Source organism: Triticum aestivum, chromosome 5D, assembly GCF_018294505.1.
Source record: "Triticum aestivum cultivar Chinese Spring chromosome 5D, IWGSC CS RefSeq v2.1, whole genome shotgun sequence".
NCBI classification, from domain to species: domain Eukaryota; kingdom Viridiplantae; phylum Streptophyta; class Magnoliopsida; order Poales; family Poaceae; genus Triticum; species Triticum aestivum.
In genome coordinates, this window is record NC_057808.1 from 543,340,839 (window position 1) to 543,360,737 (window position 19,899).

Here is a 19,899-nt window from a genome sequence, read left to right on the forward strand (position 1 = left end):
GACCCTACGGGTTCGGGAGACATGCAGACATGACCGAGACGCCTCTCCGGTCAATAACCAACAGCGGGATCTGGATACCCATGTTGGCTCCCACATGCTCCACGATGATCTCATCGGATGAACCACGATGTCGAGGATTCAATCAATCCCGTATACAATTCCCTTTGTCAATCGGTACGTTACTTGCCCGAGATTCGATCGTCGGTATCCCAATACCTTGTTCAATCTCATTACCGGCAAGTCACTTTACTCGTACCGTAATGCATGATCCCGTGGCTAACTCCTTAGTCACATTGAGCTCATTATGATGATGCATTACCGAGTGGGCCCAGAGATACCTCTCCGTCATACGGAGTGACAAATCCCAGTCTCGATCCGTGCCAACCCAACAGACACTTTCGGAGATACCCGTAGTGCACCTTTATAGTCACCCAGTTACGTTGTGACGTTTGGCACACCCAAAGCACTCCTACGGCATCCGGGAGTTGCACGATCTCATGGTCTAAGGAAATGATACTTGACATTGGAAAAGCTCTAGCAAACGAACTACACGATCTTTGTGCTATGCTTAGGATTGGGTCTTGTCCATCACATCATTCTCCTAATGATGTGATCCCGTTATCAATGACATCCAATGTCCATAGTCAGGAAACCATGACTATCTGTTGATCAACGAGCTAGTCAACTAGAGGCTCACTAGGGACATGTTGTGGTCTATGTATTCACACATGTATTACGATTTCCGGATAACACAATTATAGCATGAACAATAGACAATTATCATGAACAAGGAAATATAACAATAACCATTTATTATTGCCTCTAGGGCATATTTCCAACAGTCTCCCACTTGCACTAGAGTCAATAATCTAGTTACATTGTGATGAATCGAACACCCATAGAGTTCTGGTGTTGATCATGTTTTGCTCTAGGGAGAGGTTTAGTCAACGGATCTGCTACATTCAGGTCCGTATGTACTTTACAAATATCTATGTCTCCATTTTGAACACTTTCACGAATGGAGTTGAAGCGACGCTTGATATGCCTGGTCTTCCTGTGAAACCTGGGCTCCTTGGCAAGAGCAATAGCTCCAGTGTTGTCACAGAAGAGAGTCATCGGGCCCGACGCATTGGGAATCACCCCTAGGTCGGTAATGAACTCCTTCATCCAGATTGCTTCTTGCGCTGCCTCTGAGGCTGCCATGTACTCCCCTTCACATGTAGATCCCGCCACGACGCTTTGCTTGCAACTGCACCAGCTTACTGCCCCTCCATTCAAAATATACACGTATCCGGTTTGTGACTTCGAGTCATCCAGATCTGTGTCGAAGCTAGCGTCGACGTAACCCTTTACGACGAGCTCTTCGTCACCTCCATAAACGAGAAACATATCCTTAGTCCTCTTCAGGTACTTCAGGATATTCTTGACCGCTGTCCAGTGTTCCATGCCGGGATTACTTTGGTACCTTCCTACCAAACTTACGGCAAGGTTTACATCAGGTCTGGTACACAGCATGGCATACATAATAGACCCTATGGCCGAGGCATAGGGGATGACACTCATCTTTTCTCTATCTTCTGCCGTGGTCGGGCATTGAGCCGTGCTCAATTGCACACCTTGCAATACAGGCAAGAACCCCTTCTTGGACTGATCCATATTGAACTTCTTCAATATCTTGTCAAGGTACGTACTCTGTGAAAGACCAATGAGGCGTCTTGATCTATCTCTATAGATCTTGATGCCTAATATATAAGCAGCTTCTCCAAGGTCCTTCATTGAAAAACACTTATTCAAATAGGCCTTTATACTTTCCAAGAATTCTATATCATTTCCCATCAATAGTATGTCATCCACATATAATAAGAGAAATGCTACAGAGCTCCCACTCACTTTCTTGTAAACACAGGCTTCTCCATAAGTCTGTGTAAACCCAAACGCTTTGATCATCTCATCAAAACGAATGTTCCAACTCCGAGATGCTTGCACCAGCCCATAGATGGAGCGCTGGAGCTTGCATACCTTGTTAGCATTCTTAGGATCGACAAAACCTTCCGGCTGCATCATATACAATTCTTCCTTAAGAAAGCCGTTAAGGAATGCCGTTTTGACGTCCATTTGCCATATCTCATAATCATAGAATGCGGCAATTGCTAACATGATTCGGACGGACTTCAGCTTCGCTACGGGTGAGAAAGTCTCATCGTAGTCAACCCCTTGAACTTGTCGATAACCCTTAGCGACAAGTCGAGCCTTATAGATGGTCACATTACCATCCGCGTCTGTCTTCTTCTTAAAGATCCATTTATTTTCTATGGCTCGCCGATCATCGGGCAAGTCAGTCAAAGTCCATACTTCGTTTTCATACATGGATCCTATCTCGGATTTCATGGCTTCTAGCCATTTGTCGGAATCCGGGCCCGCCATCGCTTCTTCATAGTTCGAAGGTTCACCGTTGTCTAACAACATGATTTCCAGGACAGGGTTGCCGTACCACTCTGGTGCGGAACGTGTCCTTGTGGACCTACGAAGTTCAGCAGTAACTTGATCCGAAGCTTCATGATCATCATCATTAACTTCCTCCCCAGTCGGTGTAGGCACCACAGGAACATCTTCCCGCGCTGCGCTACTTTCCGGTTCGGAAGGGGTGACTATCACCTCATCAAGTTCCACTTTCCTCCCACTCAATTCTTTCGAGAGAAACTCTTTCTCCAGAAAGGACCCATTCTTGGCAACAAAGATCTTGCCTTCGGATCTGAGGTAGAAGGTATACCCAATGGTTTCCTTAGGGTATCCTATGAAGACGCATTTTTCCGACTTGGGTTTCGAGCTTTTCAGGTTGAAGTTTCTTGACATAAGCATCGCATCCCCAAACTTTTAGAAACGACAGCTTAGGTTTCTTCCCAAACCATAATTCATACGGTGTCGTCTCAACGGATTTCGACGGAGCCCTATTTAAAGTGAATGCGGCAGTCTCTAAAGCATAGCCCCAAAATGAGAGCGGTAGATCGGTAAGAGACATCATAGATCGCACCATATCCAATAGAGTGCGATTACGACGTTCGGACACACCATTTCGCTGAGGTGTTCCAGGCGGCGTGAGTTGTGAAACGATTCCACATTTCCTTAAGTGCGTACCAAATTCGTGACTTAAATATTCTCCACCACGATCTGATCGTAAGAACTTTATTTTCCTGTCACGTTGATTCTCAACCTCACTCTGAAATTCCTTGAACTTTTCAAAGGTTTCAGACTTGTGTTTCATTAGGTAGACATACCCATATCTACTTAAGTCATCAGTGAGAGTGAGAACATAACGATATCCTCCGCGAGCCTCAACACTCATTGGACCGCACACATCGGTATGTATGATTTCCAATAAGTTGGTTGCTCGCTCCATTGTTCCGGAGAACGGAGTCTTGGTCATCTTACCCATGAGGCATGGTTCGCACGTGTCAAATGATTCGTAATCAAGAGACTCCAAAAGTCCATCTGCATGGAGCTTCTTCATGCGTTTGACACCAATGTGACCAAGGCGGCAGTGCCACAAGTATGTGGGACTATCGTTATCAACTTTACATCTTTTGGTATTCACACTATGAATATGTGTAACATCACGTTCGAGATTCATCAAGAATAAACCATTGACCAGCGGGGCATGACCATAAAACATATCTCTCATATAAATAGAACAACCATTATTCTCGGATTTAAATGAGTAGCCATCTCGAATTAAACGAGATCCAGATACAATGTTCATGCTCAAAGCTGGCACTAAATAACAATTATTGAGGTTTAAAACTAATCCCGTAGGTAAATGCAGAGGTAGCGTGCCGACGGCGATCACATCGACCTTGGAACCATTCCCGACGCGCATCGTCACCTCGTCCTTCGCCAGTCTCCGCTTATTCCGCAGCTCCTGTTTTGAGTTACAAATATGAGCAACCGCACCGGTATCAAATACCCAGGAGCTACTACGAGTACTGGTAAGGTACACATCAATTACATGTATATCACATATACCTTTGGTGTTGCCGGCCTTCTTGTCCGCTAAGTATTTGGGGCAGTTTCCGCTTCCAGTGACCACTTCCCTTGCAATAAAAGCACTCAGTCTCAGGCTTGGGTCCATTCTTTGACTTCTTCCCGGCAACTGGCTTACCGGGCGCGGCAACTCCCTTGCCGTCCTTCTTGAAGTTCTTCTTACCCTTGCCTTTCTTGAACTTAGTGGTTTTATTCACCATCAACACTTGATGTTCCTTTTTGATCTCCACCTCCGCTGATTTCAGCATTGAATATACCTCAGGAATGGTCTTTTCCATCCCCTGCATATTGAAGTTCATCACAAAGCTCTTGTAGCTCGGTGGAAGCGACTGAAGGATTCTGTCAATGACCGCGTCATCCGGGAGATTAACTCCCAGCTGAGACAAGCGGTTGTGTAACCCAGACATTCTGAGTATGTGCTCACTGACAGAACTATTTTCCTCCATTTTACAGCTGAAGAACTTGTCGGAGACTTCATATCTCTCGACCCGGGCATGAGCTTGGAAAACCATTTTCAGCTCTTCGAACATCTCGTATGCTCCATGTTTCTCAAAACGCTTTTGGAGCCCCGGTTCTAAGCTGTAAAGCATGCCGCACTGAACGAGGGAGTAATCATCAGCACGTGATTGCCAAGCGTTCATAACGTCTTGGTTCTCTGGGATGGGTGCTTCACCTAGCGGTGCTTCTAGGACATAATCTTTCTTGGCAGCTATGAGGATGATCCTCAGGTTCCGAACCCAGTCCATATAGTTGCTGCCATCATCTTTCAGCTTGGTTTTCTCTAGGAACACGTTGAAGTTTAGGACAACGTGGGCCATTTGATCTACAAGACATATTGTAAAGATTTTAGACTAAGTTCATGATAATTAAGTTCATCTAATCAAATTATTCAATGAACTCCCACTCAGATAGACATCCCTCTAGTCATCTAAGTGAAACATGATCCGAGTTAACTAGGCCGTGTCCGATCATCACGTGAGACGGACTAGTCAAGATCGGTGAACATCTCCATGTTGATCGTATCTTCTATACGACTCATGCTCGACCTTTCGGTCCTCCGTGTTCCGAGGCCATGTCTGTACATGCTAGGCTCGTCAAGTTAACCTAAGTGTATTGCGTGTGTTCCGAGGCCATGTCTGTACATGCTAGGCTCGTCAACACCCGTTGTATGCGAACGTTAGAATCTATCACGCCCGATCATCATGTGGTGCTTCAAAACAACGAACCTTCGCAACGGTGCACAGTTAGGAGGAACACTTTCTTGAAATTATTATAAGGGATCATCTTACTTACTACCGTCGTTCTAAGCAAATAAGATGCAAAACATGATAAACATCACATGCAATCAAATAGTGACATGATATGGCCATTATCATTTTGCTCCTTTGATCTCCATCTTCGGGGCGCCATGATCATCTTCGTCACCGGCATGACACCATGATCTCCATCATCATGATCTCCATCATCATGATCTCCATCATCATGATCTCCATCATCGTGTCTTCATGAAGTTGTCACGCCAACGATTACTTCTACTTCTATGGCTAACGCGTTTAGCAATAAAGTAAAGTAATTTACATGGCGTTATTCAATGACACGCAGGTCATACAAAAAATAAAGACAACTCCTATGGCTCCTGCCGGTTGTCATACTCATCGACATGCAAGTCGTGATTCCTATTACAAGAATATGACCAATCTCATACATCACATATATCTCATTCATCACATCCTTTTGGCCATATCACATCACAAGGCACATGCTGCAAAAACAAGTTAGACGTCCTCTAATTGTTGTTGCAAGTTTTTACGTGGCTTCTATAGGTTTCTAGCAAGAACGTTTCTTACCTACGTAAAACCACAACGTGATATGCCAATTTATATTTACCCTTCATAAGGACCCTTTTCATCGAATCCGTTCCGACTAAAGTGGGAGAAACAGACACCCGCTAGCCACCTTATGCAACTAGTGCATGTCAGTCGGTGGAACCTGTCTCACGTAAGCGTACGTGTAAGGTCGGTCCGGGCCGCTTCATCCCACAATACCGCCGAAACAAGATAAGACTAGTAGTGGCAAGAAAAATTGACGACATCTACGCCCACAACTGCTTTGTGTTCTACTCGTGCATAGTAACTACGCATAGGCCTGGCTCTGATACCACTGTTGGGGATCGTAGCAGAATTTTAAAATTTTCTACGCATCACCAAGATCCATCTATGGAGTATACTAGCAACGAGGGGAAAGGAGTGCATCTACATACCCTTGTAGATCGCGAGCGGAAGCGTTCAAGTGAACGGGGTTGATGGAGTCATACTCGCCGTGATCCAAATCACCGATGACCGAGTGCCGAACGGACGGCACCTCCGCGTTCAACACACGTACGGAGCAGCGACGTCTCCTCCTTATTGATCCAGCAAGGGGGAAGGAGAGGTTGATGGAGATCCAGCAGCACGACGGCGTGGTGGTGGAAGTAGCGGGGATCCCGACAGGGCTTCGCCAAGCGCAAGCAGGAGGGAGAGGTGTCACGGGAGGGAGAGGGAGGCGCCAGGGGCTAGGGTCCAGCAGCCCTCCCTCCCCCCTTTATATAGGCCCCCTTGGGGGGGCGCCGGCCCTGGGATCCCATCTATGGGGGGGGGGGGCGGCGGCCAAGGGGGGAAACTTCCCCCCAAGCCAGGTGGGGCGCCCCCCACCCCAGGGTTTCCAACCCTAGGCGCAGGGGGAGGCCCATGGGGGGCGCACCAGCCCACTAGGGGCTGGTTCCCCTCCCACTTCAGCCCATGGGGCCCTCCGGGATAGGTGGCCCCACCCGGTGGACCCCCGGGACCCTTCCGGTGGTCCCGGTACAATACCGATAACCCCCGAAACTTTCCCGGTGGCCGAAACTGGACTTCCTATATATAATTCTTCACCTCCGGACCATTCCGGAACTCCTCGTGACGTCCGGGATCTCATCCGGGACTCCGAACAACTTTCGGGTTTCCGCATACTAATATCTCTACAACCCTAGCGTCACTGAACCTTAAGTGTGTAGACCCTACGGGTTCGGGAGACATGCAGACATGACCGAGACGCCTCTCCGGTCAATAACCAACAGCGGGATCTGGATACCCATGTTGGCTCGCACATGCTCCACGATGATCTCATCGGATGAACCACGATGTCGAGGATTCAATCAATCCCGTATACAATTCCCTTTGTCAATCGGTACGTTACTTGCCCGAGATTCGATCGTCGGTATCCCAATACCTTGTTCAATCTCGTTACCGGCAAGTCACTTTACTCGTACCATAATGCATGATCCCGTGGCTAACTCCTTAGTCACATTGAGCTCATTATGATGATGCATTACCGAGCGGGCCCAGAGATACCTCTCCGTCATACGGAGTGACAAATCCCAGTCTCGATCCGTGCCAACCCAACAGACACTTTCGGAGATACCCGTAGTGCACCTTTATAGTCACCCAGTTACGTTGTGACATTTGGCACACCCAAAGCACTCCTACGACATCCGGGAGTCGCACGATCTCATGGTCTAAGGAAATGATACTTGACATTGGAAAAGCTCTAGCAAACGAACTACACGATCTTTTGTGCTATGCTTAGGATTGGGTCTTGTCCATCACATCATTCTCCTAATGATGTGATCCTGTTATCAATGACATCCAATGTCCATAGTCAGGAAACCATGACTATCTGTTGATCAACGAGCTAGTCAACTAGAGGCTCACTAGGGACATGTTGTGGTCTATGTATTCACACATGTATTACGATTTCCGGATAACACAATTATAGCATGAACAATAGACAATTATCATGAACAAGGAAATATAATAATAACCATTTATTATTGCCTCTAGGGCATATTTCCAACATGAACTACATACGAATGTATATAGACATAGTTTAGATCAGAATCTAGATTCACTTATTTTGCTCCGTATGTAGTCTATATTGAAATCTCTAAAAATACTTATATTTAGAAACAGATGGTGTATAAGACATGGGATGCAGCTAACCTCGACGACAAACAACAACATCGCCCATTGTAGCCCCGTGTAAGTACATGGAAATGCAATGTTAACTACAACAGGGTTAACATCTACCAAAAATAGCAAATGGTAATAAGACGGCAGCATCTGTAGTGATATCTTCATTGCGAAAGAGTGGCACGGTAGTAAAGGGACGGATTAAAAAATTAAGAATTGTTTACTACAACAGACAACCTAGTATAGCTATTGAAACTGGTACTGATAGAAATGAAATTGACAGATTTAAACATTGTAAGGAAGGTGCTGCTAGAGCAGAGAATGGCCCTGTGCTTACTACATCAACCGTACAAAACATGGCCATTGCAATTGGAATTGGTAAGATTCAACTGGTGAGTTCATACTTGGTAAATCCTGAGAGGTAGTTGCCGGGGCACTTCATATGGATAAGAGCCCCCCAAGTCGGCCGCATCAGAGGCAAGGTGTTCCTCCGGGTTGAAGCGTGGATCAGTGCCGTTGACATGTGTGCCTACAAGTAGCAAGTAAATGTTAGAAGCTAAACTGCAATTGCACAAATGATGTAAAGTACTATAAGACTTGGGATGCAGCTAACCTCAAAGGAAAACAACAACATCGCCCGTTATGGCCCTGCGTAAGTACATAGAAAGGCATGTTAACTACAACAGGGTTAGCATCCACCAAAAATAGCAAATGGGCAGCATCTCTAGTATATCTTCATTGCGGAGAGTAGCACAGTAGCAAGGGACAGATTAAAAATGGATGCAACTGTTAATTGCAACAAGCTTAATAGCATCCTAAGTCATGTTTTATAAGTTTGTAGCTGCTATTGGTGAAATTGAGCTGAACAGTTCATACTTGAACTCACATAGTGTGCAATACTGAAAAGAATTAACAAGGCACGTTTAACTACAGGCAACCTAGTATAGCCACTGAAACTGGTACTGATAAAAATGCAATTGGCAGAGTTAAACATCGCAAGGCAGGTGCTGCCAGAGCAGAGAATGGCTCAGTTGTCTATAAAAAGGTAGGGAAAATAGCTAAGACGTGTTAGGCATGTTTACTAAAACATGTTTAATACATCAACCGTACAAAACATAGCCATTACAACTGGTATTGTTAAGATTGAACTGGTTAGATCATACTTGGTAAATCCTGGGGGGTAGTTGCTGGGGCACTTCATCTGGGCTAGAGCCTGCCCCAAGTCAGCGGCAACAGATGCGAGGTGTTCCTCCGGGTCGAAGCGTGGATCAGTGCCACTGACATGTGTACCTACGGGCAACCAGTAAATAATAGAAGTTAAATTGCAATTGCACAAATGGTGTAAAATACTGTAAGACATGGGATGCAGCTAACCTCAACGGCAAAAACAACAACATCGCCCGTTATGGCCCTGCGTAAGTACATGGAAAGGCATGTTAACTAGAATAAGGTTAGCATCCACCACAAATAGCAAATGAAAAATAAAACGACAGCATCTCTAGTTTTTTTAGAAAAGGAGGATGACCCCCGGCCTCTGCATCTGGGCGATGCATACGGCCACTTTATTAATTATTCTCACAAGACCTTATAAAGCCATACAACAGCAAGACTAAACCCACCGTCTAAGCAACAACTGTCGCTACACCTATCCAATTGATGAAGGGGTGCAGATAGTCTGGGCCTAATACCAAACAGACATCGCAACCAAACCTAAACATCTAACACCCGAGGTCCCAACCAGGACGCCTGCCGGATATGGGGCACCTACCAGTCCGGCACATGATACGTCTCCAACGTATCTATAATTTTTGATTGCTCCATGCTATATTATCTTCTGTTTTGGACATTATTGGGCTTTATTATACACTTTTATATTATTTTTGGGACTAACCTATTAACCGGAGGCCCAGCCCAGAATTGCTGTTTTTTTGCCTATTTCAGAGTTTCGCAGAAAAAAAATATCAAACGGAGTCCAAACGGAATGAAACCTTCGGGAACGTGATTTTCGGAACGAACATGATCCAGGGGACTTGGACCCTACGTCAAGAAAGCTACCAGGAAGCCACGAGGTAGGGGGGCGCGCCTACCCCCTGGGCGCGCCCTCCACCCTCGTGGGCCCCACGTTGCTCCACCGACGTACTCCTTCCTCCTATATATACCTACGTACCCCCAAACTACCAGATATGGAGCCAAAAACCTAATTCCATCGCCGCAACCTTCTGTACCCGTGAGATCCCATCTTGGGGCCTGTTCCGGAGCTCCGCCGGAGGGGGCATCGATCACGGAGGGCTTCTACATCAACACCATAGCCTCTCCGATGAAGTGTGAGTAGTTTACCTCAAACCTTCGGGTCCATAGTTGTTAGCTAGATGGCTTCTTCTCTCTTTTTGGATCTCAATACAATGTTCTCCCCCTCTCTTGCGGAGATCTATTCGATGTAATCTTCTTTTGCGGTGTGTTTGTTGAGACCGATGAATTGTGGGTTTATGATCAAGTTTATCTATGAACAATATTTGAATCTTCTGAATTCTTTTATGTATGATTGGTTATCTTTGCAAGTCTCTTCGAATTATCAGTTTGTTTTGGCCTACTAGATTGATCTTTCTTGCAATGGGAGAAGTGCTTAGCTTTGGGTTCAATCTTGCGGTGTCCTTTCCCAGTGACAGTAGGGGCAGCAAGGCACGTATTGTATTGCTGCCATCGAGGATAACAAGATGGGGTTTATATCATATTGCATGAGTTTATCCCTCTACATCATGTCATCTTGCTTAAAGCGTTACTCTGTTCTTATGAACTTAATACTCTAGATGCATGCTGGATAGCGGTCGATGTGTGGAGTAATAGTAGTAGATGCAGGCAGGAGTCGGTCTACTTGTCTCGGACGTGATGCCTATATACATGATCATACCTAGATATTCTCATAACTATGCTCAATTCTGTCAATTGCTCAACAGTAATTTGTTCACCCACCGTAAATACTTATGCTCTTGAGAGAAGCCACTAGTGAAACCTATGGCCCCCGGGTCTATTTTCATCATATTAATCTTCCAACAACAAGCTATTTCCATTGCCTTTTATTTTACTTTCTTTACTTTGCATCTTTATCATAAAAATACCAAAAATATTATCCTATCATATCTATCAGATCTCACTCTCGTAAGTGACCGTGTAGGGATTGACAACCCCTTATCGCGTTGGTTGCGAGGATTTATTTGTTTGTGTAGGTGCGAGGGACTCGTGCGTGGCCTCCTACTGGATTGATACCTTGGTTCTCAAAAACTGAGGGAAATACTTACGCTACTTTGCTGCATCACCCTTTCTTCTTCAAGGGAAAACCAACGCAGTGCTCAAGAGGTAGCAAGAAGGATTTCTGGCGCCGTTGCCGGGGAGGTCTACGCAAAAGTCAACATACCAAGTACCCATCACAAACCCTTATCTCCCGCATTACATTATTTGCCTTTTGCCTCTCGTTTTCCTCTCCCCCACTTCACCCTTGCCGTTTTATTCGCCTTCTCTTTTCCGTTTGCCTTCTTCTTTCCTTTTTGCCCCTCGCTCTTTCTTTCGTTATGTCTGAAATTGGGGAAATTATTGTCGATATGGACAACAATAATATCATGGAAAATTCTGATGCTCCTGCTAAAGAACCCCCTACCTTGCATACAAAAAAATTTCGAATTGAAAAAGGGGTTATTCAAGATTTCTTTACTTGTGTCGGTGCTTTGCCTTCTATGGGCAGTTCCATTCTTCATAGAACTAGTAGTCTTGCGGACGCTATTGCCATGCTTATAGTTGAACTTGAAAGGCAATTTATGCACTTGCACCCTTGCATACAAAGGATTTTCCTACAATTTTCTAATGTAGAGCATTCTTCTGTTAAGCGTGCCGCTACTATATTTTTGGCTCATGAGTTCAGATTTATAGTAAAAGAGGCCAAAGAAATCTTTGCGCATTATAGGATGGACGCTGGCCGTCCTCCCATAGAGGCTATCCTCTTTGATCAAGAAGAAATAATGCGTTTTCAATCTCTAGACTATGTTGCTTTCAATGAAAACCTTAGAAAAAAGGCCCCAACCAATGTTCTAGTTGATAGAATTTCTGAACTTAATGATGATTTGGCTATTCGAAATAATGAGCTAAGATATTCTCTCAAGTATAGGCTCACAAAGTTCTGTCAAAAGAATGCTTATAATGATGAATTGGTTGTGCAATACGAAGGGCCGAAGGAGGAACCTATACCTCCTAAAATTGATCTTGGGGACTTTTGTCCCATTAAATTTAGCCCTTTTGATTAATTTTGCTTGCCTCAAAGGAAACTTGCTGCTGAACATAGAGAATATGAAATGAGTTTTAATGATCTATCCTATTACTATGGCACTACCTAGATCTATCCTTGTTTTTATGCCTAGCTAGGGGCGTTAAACGATAGCGCTTGTTGGGAGGCAACCCAATTTTATTTTTAGTTTTTTGATTTTTTCTTCTCTTTAGGAATAAATATTTGTTCTAGCCTCTGGTTAGATGTGTTTTTATTTTTTAATTAGTGTTTGTGCCAAGTTTAACCTATAGGATCTTCTTGGATGATAGTTATTTGATCTTGCAGAAAATTCCAGAAACTTTCTGTTCACGAAAATAATTGTTAAAAACCACCATAACGTGATAAAATATTGATTCCAATTGCTGCTGATCAATAAACAAATTTTCTAGGTCTTCCTATTTTGGCTGATTTTTTGGAGTTCCAGAAGTTTGCGTTAGTTACAGATTACTACAGACTGTTCTGTTTTTGACAGATTCTGTTTTTCGTGTGTTGTTTGCTTATTTTGATGAATCTATGGCTAGTAAAATAGTTTATAAAGCATAGAGAAGTTGGAATACAGTAGGTTTAACACCAATATAAATAAAGAATGAGTTCATTACAGTACCTTGAAGTGGTCTTTTGTTTTCTTTCGCTAACGGAGCTCACGAGATTTTCTGCTGAGTTTTGTGTTGTGAAGTTTTCAAGTTTTGGGTGAAAGATTTGATGGATTATGGAACAAGGAGTGGCAAGAGCCTAAGCTTGGGGATGCCCATGGCACCCCAAGATAATCTAAGGACACCTAAAAGCCAAAGCTTGGGGATGCCCCGGAAGGCATCCCCTCTTTCGTCTACTTCCATCGGTAACTTTACTTGGAGCTATATTTTTATTCACCACATGATATGTGTTTTGCTTGGAGCGTCTTGTATGATTTGAGTCTTTGCTTTTTAGTTTACCACAATCATCCTTGCTGTACACACCTTTTGAGAGAGACACACATGATTCGGAAATTATTAGAATACTCTATGTGCTTCACTTATATCTTTTGAGTTATATAGTTTTTGCTCTAGTACTTCACTTATATCTTTTAGAGCACGGTGGTGGATTTGTTTTATAGAAACTATTGATCTCTCATGCTTCACTTAGATTATTTTGAGAGTCTTAAATAGCATGGTAATTTGCTTAAATAATCCTAATATGCTAGGTAATCATGATTAGTAAAACTTTCTTATGAGTGTTTTGAATACTAAGAGAAGTTTGATGCTTGATGATTGTTTTGAGATATGGAGGTAGCGATATTAAAGTTGTGCTAGTTGAGTAGTTGTGAATTTGAGAAATACTTGTGTTGAAGTTTGCAAGTCCCGTAGCATGCACGTATGGTAAACGTTATGTAACAAATTTGAAACATGAGGTGTTCTTTGATTGTCCTCCTTATGAGTGGCGGTCGGGGACGAGCAATGGTCTTTTCCTACCAATCTATCCCCCTAGGAGCATGCGCGTAGTGCTTGGTTTTTGATGACTTGTAGATTTTTGCAATAAGTATGTGAGTTCTTTATGACTAATGTTGAGTCCATGGATTATACGCACTCTCACCTTTCCATCATTGCTAGCCTCTTCGGTACCGTGCATTGCCCTTTCTCACATTCAGAGTTGGTGCAAACTTCGCCGGTGCATCCAAACCCCGTGATATGATACGCTCTTTCACACATAAACCTCCTTATATCTTCCTCAAAACAGCCACCATACCTACCTATTATGGCATTTCCATAGCCATTCCGAGATATATTGCCATGCAACTTTCCACCGTTCCGTTTATCATGACACGTTCATCATTGTCATATTGCTTTGCATGATCATGTAGTTGACATAGTATTTGTGGCAAAGCCACCGTTCATAATTCTTTCATACATGTCGCTCTTGGTTCATTGCATATCCCGGTACACCGCCGGGGGCATTCATATAGAGTCATACTCTGTTCTAGTATCAAGTTGTAATCATTGAGTTGCAAATAAATAGAAGTGTGATGATCATCATTTTCTAGAGCATTGTCCCAAGTGAGGAATAAAAAAAGAGAGAAGGCCCAAAAAAAATAAGAGAAAAAGAGAGAAGGGACAATCTTACTATCCTTTTACCACACTTGTGCTTCAAAGTAGCACCATAATCTTCATGATAGAGAGTCTCTTGTTTTGTCACTTTCATATACTAGTGGGAATTTTTCATTATAGTACTTGGCTTGTATATTCCAACAATGGGCCTCCTCAAGTGCCCTAGGTCTTCGTGAGCAACCAAGTTGGATGCACACCCACTTAGTTTCTTTTGTTGAGCTTTCATATATTTATAGCTCTAGTGCATCCGTTGCATGGCAATCCCTACTCCTTGCATTAACATCAATCGATGGGCATCTCCATAGCTCATTGATTAGCCTCGTTGATGTGAGACTTTCTCCTTTTTTGTCTTCTCCACATAACCCCATCATCATATTCTATTCCACCCATAGTGCTATATCCATGGCTCACGCTCATGTATTGCGTGAAGGTTGAAAAAGTTTGAGATTACTAAAGTATGAAACAATTGCTTGGCTTGTCATCGGGGTTGTGCATGATGAGAGCATTCTTGTGTGACGAAAATGGAGCATGACTAAACTATATGATTTTGTAGGGATGAACTTTCTTTGGCCATGTTATTTTGAGAAGACATAATTGCTTAGTTATTATGCTTGAAGTATTATTATTTCTATGTCAATATTGAACTTTTATCTTGAATCTTTCGGATCTGAATATTCATACCACAATTAAGAAGAATTACATTGAAATTATGCCAAGTAGCATTCCACATCAAAAATTCTGTTTTTATCATTTACCTACTCGAGGACGAGCAGGAATTAAGCTTGGGGATGCTTGATACGTCTCCAACGTATCTATAATTTTTTATTGCTCCATGCTATATTATCTTCTGTTTTGGACATTATTGGGCTTTATTATACACTTATATATTATTTTTGGGACTAACCTATTAACCGGAGGCCCTGCCCAGAATTGCTGTTTTTTTGTGCCTATTTCAGAGTTTCGCAAAAAAATAATATCCAACGGAGTCCAAACGGAATGAAACCTTCGGGAACGTGATTTTCGGAACGAACATGATCCAGGGAACTTGGACCCTACGTCAAGAAAGCTACCAGGAAGCCACGAGGTAGGGGGCGCGCCCTCCACCCTCATGGGCCCCACGTTGCTCCACCGACGTACTCCTTCCTCCTATATATACCTACGTACCCCCAAACTATCAGATACGGAGCCAAAAACCTAATTCCACCGCCGCAACCTTCTGTACCCATGAGATCCCATCTTGGGGCCTGTTCCGGAGCTCCGCCGGAGGGGGCATCGATCACGGAGGGCTTCTACATCAACACCATAGCCTCTCCGAAGAAGTGTGAGTAGTTTACCTCAGACCTTCGGGTCCATAGTTATTAGCTAGATGGCTTCTTCTCTCTTTTTGGATCTCAATACAATGTTCTCCCCCTCTCTTGTGGAGATTTATTCGATGTAATCTCCTTTTGCGGTGTGTTTGTTGAGACCGATGAATTGTGGGTTTTATGATCAAGTTTATCTATGAACAATATTTGAATCTTCTGAATTCTTTTATGTATGATTGGTTATCTTTGCAAGTCTCTTCGAATTATCAGTTTGGTTTGGCCCACTAGATTGATCTTTCTTGCAACGAGAGAAGTGCTTAGCTTTGGATTCAATCTTGTGGTGTCCTTTCCCAGTGACAGTAGGGGCAGCAAGGCACGTATTGTATTACTGCCATCGAGGATAACAAGATGGGGTTTATATCATATTGCATGAGTTTATCCCTCTACATCATGTCATCTTGCTTAAAGCGTTACTCTGTTCTTATGAACTTAATACTCTAGATGCATGCTGGATAGCGGTCGATGTGTGGAGTAATAGTAGTAGATGCAGGCAGGAGTCGGTCTACTTGTCTCGGACGTGATGCCTATATACATGATCATACCTAGATATTCTCATAACTATGCTCAATTCTGTCAATTGCTCAACAGTAATTTGTTCACCCACCGTAAATACTTATGCTCATGAGAGAAGCCACTAGTGAAACCTATGGCCCCCGGGTCTATTTTCCATCATATTAATCTTCCAACAACAAGCTATTTCCATTGCCTTTTATTTTTACTTTCTTTACTTTGCATCTTTATCATAAAAATACCAAAAATATTATCCTATCATATCTATCAGATATCACTCTCGTAAGTGACCGTGTAGGGATTGACAACCCCTTATCGTGTTGGTTGCGAGGATTTATTTGTTTGTGTAGGTGCGAGGGACTCGTGCGTGGCTTCCTACTGGATTGATACCTTGGTTCTCAAAAACTGAGGGAAATACTTACGCTACTTTGCTGCATCACCCTTTCCTCTTCAAGGGAAAACCAACGCAATGCTCAAGAGGTAGCAGCACACTCCTCAACCAGGACGCCTGCCGGGTATGAGGCCGCCGCAGCCACCTGCCACCAATCCATCTTCAGAGCTGTACTGTTGCCTGTACCATGCCAGGTCTCTCTGCCATCGACACCACCACGACGCCCGACAACGTCATCCTCCTACGCGCGTCCATCCTCCCACAGCGAACTCCGAATCTGCACTGCGCCACGCCGTCAAGATCCGTCGCCATCAGTGTGTAGGATGAATCACCGCTCCACCAAAGAATCCGTCCACTGGTCCCTCGATCACGTGTGTACCTCCAAGAATGACGCCCCCAAGGGAGAAACGACACCAGAGCGCCGCCGTCATCCGATCTATGGTTTCCCCCGGAGGTAGCAGAGAGTGGCCTTGAACTTCTCCACGGCGATGCCTTCAAGAAGGGAACGACGCAAATAGCGCCGCCACCGCCGGCCTTAGTAGACGCCAAAGGCAAGTTTTCACTCAGATCAGTTCGAAGGGATCCAGCTCTCGTGCACGGGCCGCCGTCCCCACCAGCACCACCAGGCAGAACCCTGAAGCATCGGCAGATCAGCGAGCCGCCGGCACCACCGCATCTAGATCGCCAGCCACGCCGGGCCGCCGCCATCCCCTGCGCCGTCCGGGTCAGAGACGGAGCCGCCGACCGCGCATAGGGACCACCGCCGCCTGCACACGCCGGAGCGCCGCCGAGAGCCCAGCGCCCCGCCACCGCTTGCCGAGGGCCGCCGCCGCATGCCTCGAGCGGACTCCCACGCACACCAGGGGAAACCGCGAGCGTGAGCCCTGCCGTCGCCCCCAAGCCCGCGCCGGCACGCCCCGCCTCCAGCGCGCCGCCAACAACCGCCGCGATCCGCCCGTGCCAGATCCAGTGAGTCGTGGGAGAAGAGATCCTGCCGCTGCTAGTGATATCTTAATTGCGGAGAGTAGCACGGTAGTAAAGGGACAGATAAAAAAATGGATACAACTATTAATTACAACAGGCTTAACAGCATCCTGAGTCATGTATTGTAAGTTTGTTGCTGGTATTGGTGAAATTGAGCTAGACAGTTAATACTGGAACATCACACAATGTGCAGTACTGAAAATAAATAAGGTACGTTTAACTACAGGCAACCTAGTATTGCCATTGAAACTGGTACTGATAAAAATGCAACTAGCAGAGTTAAACATCGCAAGGCAGGTGCTGCCAGAGCAGAGAATGGCCCAGTTGTCTATAAAAAGGTAGGGAAAATAGCTAAGACGTGTCAGGCATGTTTACTACAACATGCTTAATACATCAACCATACAAAACATAGTCATTGCAACTGGTATTGGTAAGATTGAGCTGGTTAGATCATACTTGGTAAATCCTGGGGGGTAGTTGTTGGGGCACTTCATCTGGGCCAGAGCCCGCCCCAAGTCAGCGGCGACGGTGGCAAGGTGTTCCTAAACAAGCCTGGAGGCTCTTGAAGGAACCTAATCTTACATTCTTAAGAAGTTTCTCCCCACTACAAGGTATTCTCTTGACATGCAGATGGTCCAACTCAGCGCATGTCATCAGATACCAGCCAATCACAAGTTCACAACTATCTCTCTCCCTGATGTTTATTATGCTAAGATAATAAGACCGCTTCAGGACTGCTTTCTTAACCGATTGTACGAAGCCAATAACATAGGCCCATTTATGTCATGTTTGTCTTCTCCTCTCCCTATCGGTTCATATCTTGCCATTCCTTCCCCTTCGGTTCCGTCAGCTTTGATGATCCCTCTCGTTAGCCCCTCTCCCTTCCCAATCCACTCCGAGGACCAGGGCCAAACTCATTCTCCATCATCGCTGCCTCACCCGCTGCCATGGATCTTGAGAAGCTAAGAGGAGGATGGTAAGGAGACCAAACAATTTTCAGGTGGTGGCCACCCAATAATATCCAAGAGGAATTCAAAGCATATCCAAAATGTCATTGATGGATGGAGGGAGAGAAGGATAAGGCATGAAGATGAATAGTATTCGACGAATTTGTGGGTGTTGCAGATTAATCAGGTGAGACGAGGTCCCTAACTCCCCGTTTCTTGCTAAACTTTCCATCTACCTCTGTTTTGTCCTGTCCGGTTTCAGTTAAAAAAGTCTTTACCAATCAGTTGTGGATAAAAGCGTTAGGTTGAGGATGTTGCAAATCACTGCCTAACTGGAAGCTGGTGGTGTTAAACATCATGTCACATTTATTATGTGACACATGCGCCATGTTTATCTTAGGTAGTTAGAGATAGAGTTTGTTTTAATTCTCCCTTATCTTTCTATCTCTTCTCCCTACTGTATCTCTCGATCATTAGCTCACGATCGCATCTTGTAACGCCACGAGACGTCTCTCACGCATATCAATATATAACATGCAGCTCTCCCTGTATGGAGAGTAGGAACGCTTCTACAACTTTCCACATGGTAATCAGAGCGATCTTCTTCCACCTCGTCTAGCTATCCTACTCCTTCCAAAACTCGACTATGTCGACCTCCACCGCTGTAGTTTCCTCCGGCCTCAACAACAATGTCTCAGAACCTCTTACCAGATCGAACTATGTTCTCTGGCGTGCTCAAGCCCGCTCCCAGATCATGGGGGCCGGTCTCTTTGGATACCTTGACAAAACCATCGCCGAACCAGAAAAAACCCTAGTCAGCAAAACCTCCGAGGGCAAAGATCAGGTCATTCCTAACCCTGCTTATGCTCCTTGGTTGATCCAGGATCAACAAATCATCGCCTATCTACTCCGCAATCTCTCCAAGGAGGTGCTAGTTCAGGTTGCCTCCCTAGATACATCTCATGCAATCTGGACAGCCCTTGCCAATATGTTTTCTGCCCAGTCCCGCTCCAAAGCAAACCACGTTCGCATCTCTCTCACCACCACCCAGAAAGGAACCCAATCTGCCGCCACATACTTTGGTCACATGCGAGGTCTTGCCGATGAACTAGCTGCAGCAGGCAAACCTATCACAGAAAATGAGCTCGTCTCTCACATCATCTCTGGCCTGGACATGGATTACCAACCAATCATCTCTGCCCTTGATGTTCGCCCTGATGATGTTTCTGTAGATGAACTCTTCGGCATGGTTGCTACCTTCGATCTGTTGGAAATATGCCCTAGAG